A 6,239-nucleotide genomic window follows, 5' to 3' on the forward strand; every position below is an offset into this window, starting at 1 on the left:
GCATGGCTCTTGACACCCCTCATTAAAGTTCTGCAGGAATCTTGAAGGATTTTAGTTCTCTGTGCAGGGATCATGCACAAGAGTCCTGCAGGTATATATTTTACAGTGGTGGCCAAAAATATTGGCATAATTGGTAAATATGAGCAAAGGAGTTTGTGAAAAATATGTCTTTATTGTTTATCCTTTAGATCTTTCATTCAAAATATTCACAAAAATATATCCTCTAATGGATATCAAACAATTGCAAATTTTATCAAAAAACAAATATTTTTGTTAAATATATGTGTGGCACAATTATTTGCACCCCTGGAAATTCTTATGAGTAAAATATATCTGAAGTATATTCCCATTCATATTTTACATTTTGTAGTGCACCTGGGTGACTAGGAACATGAAATTGTTCAGCCATGACTTCCTGTTTCAGAGGGATATAAATATGAAGTAACACACAGGCCAAATTCTCTTAGTCATCTATCACAATGGGTAAGACCAAAGAATAAAGTTATTAAGATGTGCGGCATAAAGATTGTTGAGCTTCACAAAATGGAAAATGGCTACAAGAAAATAGCTAAACCATTGAAAATACCCATTTCCACCATCAGGGCAATAATTATGATGTTCCAATCAACTGGAGATGTTAAAAATCGACCAGGAAGAGGACGCGTGTCTATATTGTCTCAAAGCATGGTGAGGAGGATGGTTAGAGTGGCCAAAAATTCTCCAAGGATCACAGTTGAAGAACTGCAGAAATTAGTTGGGTCTTGGGGTCATAAAGTCTCCAAAACAACAATCAGACGTCACCTATATCACAACAAGTTGTTTGGAAGAGTTTCAAGAAATAAGCCTCTGCTCTCATTCAACAACAAATTCAAGCGTCTTCAGTTTTCCAGACACTAATGGAACTTCAAATGGGACCAGGCTCTATGGTCAGATAAAACAAAAACAGAGCTTTTTGGCAGCAAACACCAGAGATGGATTTGGCACATACAGAGAGGTAGCTATATGGAAAGTACCTCATGGCCACTGTTAAATATGGTGGTGGATCTTTAACATTGTTGGGCTGTTTTAATGCCAAAGGTCCTGGACATATTGTTTGGATACATGGCATCATGGACTCTATCAAATACCAACAGATAAAAAAAAAAATCAAACCTGAATCAACACAAAAATGGTTCACTGTCTACAAAATCAAGGTTCTGCCATGGCCATCCCAGTCTCTTGACCTGAACCCCATAGAAAACCTGTGGGGTGAACTGAAGAGGAGAGTCCACCATGTGGACCTTGGAATTTGAAGGATCTGGAGAGATTTTGTATGGAGGAATGGTCTCAGATCCTTTGTCATATGTTCTCCAACCTCATTATGCATTATAGTAGAAGACTCAGAGCTATTAGCTAGGCAAAGGGAGGCTGCAAAAAGTGTTGAATAAAAGGGTGCCAATAATTGTGCTATGCATATATTTGACAAAAATTTATATATATATATATATTTTATAAAACTTGTGTTGTGTTTGCAATTGTTTGATATCCATTAGAGGATAGATTTTGTGAATATTTTGAATGAAAGATCAAAAGGATAAAAAATAAAGACATTTCTCACAGCCTTCTTTGCTCACATTTACCCATATATATTGCTCATATATAATTATTTTTGGCCACCACTGTATATTTACAGTACTGTGCAAAAGTGTTAGGCACATAATATGTTTCACAAAAGCATTTGTCTTAAGATGGTTATTTATATCTGCTACTTTAGTGTGTCAACAGGAAATATAAACGTTAGACTCCCAAACATTACTTTTGCAAATAAAAAAGATTAGAATAGAAGAACAGGGAGCCCTGCAACAGATGTCATGGCCCCCACAAAGCCCCCCACTGAACATCGTGTCAGTCTGAGATTACATAAAGGGACAGAAGCAATTGAGACAGCCTAAATAGATAGAAGAACTGTGGTGAATTCTCCAAGAAGCTTGGAACATCCTATCTGCCAACAACCAAGTAAAACTGTCCAGGTGTACCTAGGAGAATTGGTGCTGTTTTAAAGGCAAAGGTGGTCACAACGAATATTGATTTAGCTTTTTTATGTTTACTGGACTTTGTATGACATTAAGTGATAAATGAAAACTATTTATGGCATTATTTTTGAAGACATCCTCACTATGCAACATTTTTCACAAGTGCCTAAAACTTTTACACAGTACTGTATATATGTATATACAGTATATAATACATATACTGTATATGGAGCAGTCGGGTTTTGAGAGGCACTCTGAACCAGAGAAAGTGACAGGGGTTTGACCTCAAAATGAAATGGAGTTGGGTCTTGTTTTTGTTTTGTTTTTTGGCCCATCTACAGTATTTCACTGAAATTGAAGGCCTGTTTCCCCAGTGCACTCGTGGATGCCTGAAGATCTCGTATCTAGCGCTTCCGATCTATTGCACTGAAATCGAAGGCCTGATGTTTTAGTGTCAGGTATCTTTCAGGTATCTTACTCCATCTGCTGAATGGTGGCCATTTTTCCTACTGCACACTTCAGTGCCCTCAGGTTTATATTCCTTCTGGCCATGTTGTAGCAGAGGTGGTGAAGCTGTCCATACAGCCTGTTAAATGATGCTATTTTAAAACATTTAGTACTTAAATATTTGGGCACAATATTACCAGACTGTGGCCTGAGCAGCAATTTATGGCTCTCAGAATGAGGCCCCAAATTCTTAATGTAGTTATTCTGTGAGCAGTTTACAGAACACACAGTGCGTGGCCATGCAATGCACACAGTGTTTTAATATTTTCTACTGCAGAAGAGGTCATAAATGTATGCAGTGTTTTATTTAATAAGTTAGCAATTGTAACAATTAACAATTGTTGACGGTAAATGATTTAAAGGCACTTACCTACAAACTGCCATTGGCTTACATTACTGCTGCATGGTGTCCACTACAGTGTACATTTCTGTGTGGGTATGATGGATAATTTCACACTTATATGACTGCATGTTTAGCTTGTTGTTGGATTTTTCAGAAATGAGAATGTGTGTGTGTGGTGGTGGTGGTGGTTTATGATGGTGTTACCATGATTATCATTAGCTGAAGCAGATTTATTCCTTAAAGCAGATGCAATGGGAATTTGTTTACTTATTTGGCTCCAAAACCGTCCAATTTATGTCTGCAGTGTACACTAAAAAGATTTTTTGCTGCTTGTTCAATTTACTTAAGTAAAATGAGCTAATGCAACACAATGCTTGAACATTTTGTTTCAATCAATATACATTTGTAAAAATGGAAATTACTTTATCAGTTTGAATTGGGACTGCATGTATACTTCAGCATTGCTGAAACTGTGCAATATCTAGGTTTTGCTATAATCTTATTTATTACTGAAAACTAGCTCTGTATCTGAGATGGGGCCTGTACGATGGGGTCTTGGTCATTCCAGCCATTAGACATTTATCCTTATCATCATCAATTATACCTTCAAAGGGAGTAATATTTAAAATTATACATTTGCAATTAATGAGTAGTTCACCCAATTCACAACAATTCTGTCATCATCCATATAAATGAATAGTGACCACGGTTGTCAAGCAAAATTTCCAAGGCTAAATATTTCACTGAATAATGACATAAATTTCAGTCTCTTCCTCACACAAAGCTATTGCTTTAGAAGTTTTGGAAAACAGCACAAAGTGACTTATAATGCTTTTCTTTTGGCCTTTGTGGAGCTTGAAAGCCTTGGTCCCCATACAATGTATGGACAAGAGAAGCTCAAACATTCTGCTGAACTTCTACTTCGGTGTTCAACATAAGCAAGAAAGTCATACAAGTTTGGAACGATGTGAGGACGAACACAATGGCAGAATTGTAATTTTTGGGTAACTATCCCTTTAACAATCGATTTTAAAATTATAGATTGTCATTCTGTCATTGACCAGTAGATGGTAGAATGGTCTAGGCAACAAAAACTGTATGCAACTCTCCTCAAAACACGAAAAACATATTTTTTTGCTCTGATTTTGACCTTTTATGCTGTTGAAAGCAACTCTATCTGTCTGTCTATCTATCTATCTATCTATCTAGATAGATAGATAGATAGATAATCTAAGTTTCACTGACAGCTCTTTAGTAAGTGATTTCACGCCTCTTTAGCTGAGAAGGGCCCTGCTGATGGGCCCTTTATAATATCAGCCTGCAGGGTTTAATCATAAATCCAGGAGATTATGTCCAAGACTCACAGGCAACTTGCATGTGTCTCTCTCACTGTGTGTGTGTGTGTGTGTGTGTGTAGACACCCCTCTTTCTTTGTTTCTTTTTTTTTTCACTGTCTTGTTTCTTATAGTTTCCATCATATGTTGGCTTCTTGATCTATATTAATTACAAGTTCATATTATATAGCATGTACACCTGTCTCTTTCCCCTCCTCCCAACAGCTGAAAGAACATGCAGCATGTATCCTGCTTGGAGTGTGAATGTTAGGTGCATGTACGTATGTGCATATGTTGATGTACATGTCTGTGCTTGAACGTGTGTATGTGTGTGTGTGTGTGTGTGTGTTTGAAACCGGCTGAGGGATGTTATGTAGAAGGGAACTCTGTTTCTTACCCTTTCAATCTAAAACCAGCCTCACCCTGCCACAGCAACCTACCAACAGGGTTGGTAAATGTAATTTGTAACATATTCTGTTAGATTACTCAAGGTCAGTAACGTATTCTAAATACTTTGGATTACTTCTTCAGCACTGGTAGATTTTTTCACTTGTTTTGACTATAAAAACTCTGCCAGTACAGTAAGACAAAATACACATGTTAAAAATACATTCTTTGAAAAACTTAAATATCTTATGCAGTGTTGTTTCTAAAACAAGATCAATCAAATTGATCTTGTTTTAAGGATTTTTAGATATTTTTACAGGAAAACAATACAAAAATTATTATCAAGAATATGATTTTTGCCCTAATATCAAAGATCTTACTAGAAAAAAAAAGAAATTATGATACAACGTGAATTTTCTTGATAAAAAATATGATCGTGCCTGGTAACATGTGCATGTAAAATGCCTAAAGCTGACAATTTACACAAGCTTTATTTCTATTTCTTCTCTAAACTTACTTCAAACTTACTTCTCTGTCTGCTCGTATGAATGTAACACATCATAAGAAAGTGTTTCACCGCTGTTCAAATGCACTTTGGATCGCATCATTTATATGTATAAATGTTTTCCATCTGAAAAGGACTAAATATTAAATTAAACAAATGACAATAAAATGTAATCTCTTCAGTAATCTAAATACTTTTGAATGTAACTGTATTCTAATTACCAATGTTTTAAATTGTAACTGTAGTGGAATACAGTTACTAATATTTTGTATTTTAAATATGTAATCCCGTTACATGTATTTCATTACTCCCCAACCCTGCCTATCAGTCAAAACCCACATGCTGATCCCCACAGTGGAAAGAGGCCATCACAGTCAAAGAGCAACGCTGATTGAGCTGGTATACTTTTGAAAAAAATAAAATAAAAAAATAAGTCAAATAATTGCTCAAATGCTCAGAGCTCAAGCCCAGTCCCATGCTCGAGCCCCTCCATTATGAATAGCATGGCAAATCCCTTGACCTTAACTTTTCTATTGTGTTATGAAACTGCACCCCCTTTTTTCCTTTGGGTTATTTTTGATCTGTATTGAAAACCATTCAAAATGCATTAATTCTTGACTACTGCAAATTTTGGCCAAGGATGTCTCAGTTTATATTAATTTCAATCACTTTTGGCATTTTAGAATGTATGAAGCAAAATCTGACAAAGCCTCCCTTTGGGGACAGCCTCAAATTTTAAAAAAATTAATAAATAAAAATAAAAATAATTCAAAAAGTAGATAATTGTTTTTGTGTTTTTTTCTAAAAATGCAAAAAGTTTTCTTTTAGGAACAGGATTAGTCTGCAGTAATTATAATTAGCTTTATTTGAAACCACACAAGTTTATGGTGCATCCTCATTTAGGTGTCTCATTATATGTGTGTGTTTGTCTCAGATAGTATGATCACAAAGCTCTCACTGCCCACCTTATTTTCCCTTTGACTATTTATACAAGAGACACTTTCCTCTCTCGGTTTTCTCTCTCATTCTCCCTGTCTGTTTCTCTCTCTTTCTCTGTGTTCCATTCATTCTTCATTTAGCAAGAATGAGCAGTAATTCAGTGCCATCCATTTCCGGTGAGTAGTGAATGCTGTCCTCCAACACACACACAC

Source organism: Myxocyprinus asiaticus, chromosome 37, assembly GCF_019703515.2.
Source record: "Myxocyprinus asiaticus isolate MX2 ecotype Aquarium Trade chromosome 37, UBuf_Myxa_2, whole genome shotgun sequence".
NCBI lineage: Eukaryota > Metazoa > Chordata > Actinopteri > Cypriniformes > Catostomidae > Myxocyprinus > Myxocyprinus asiaticus.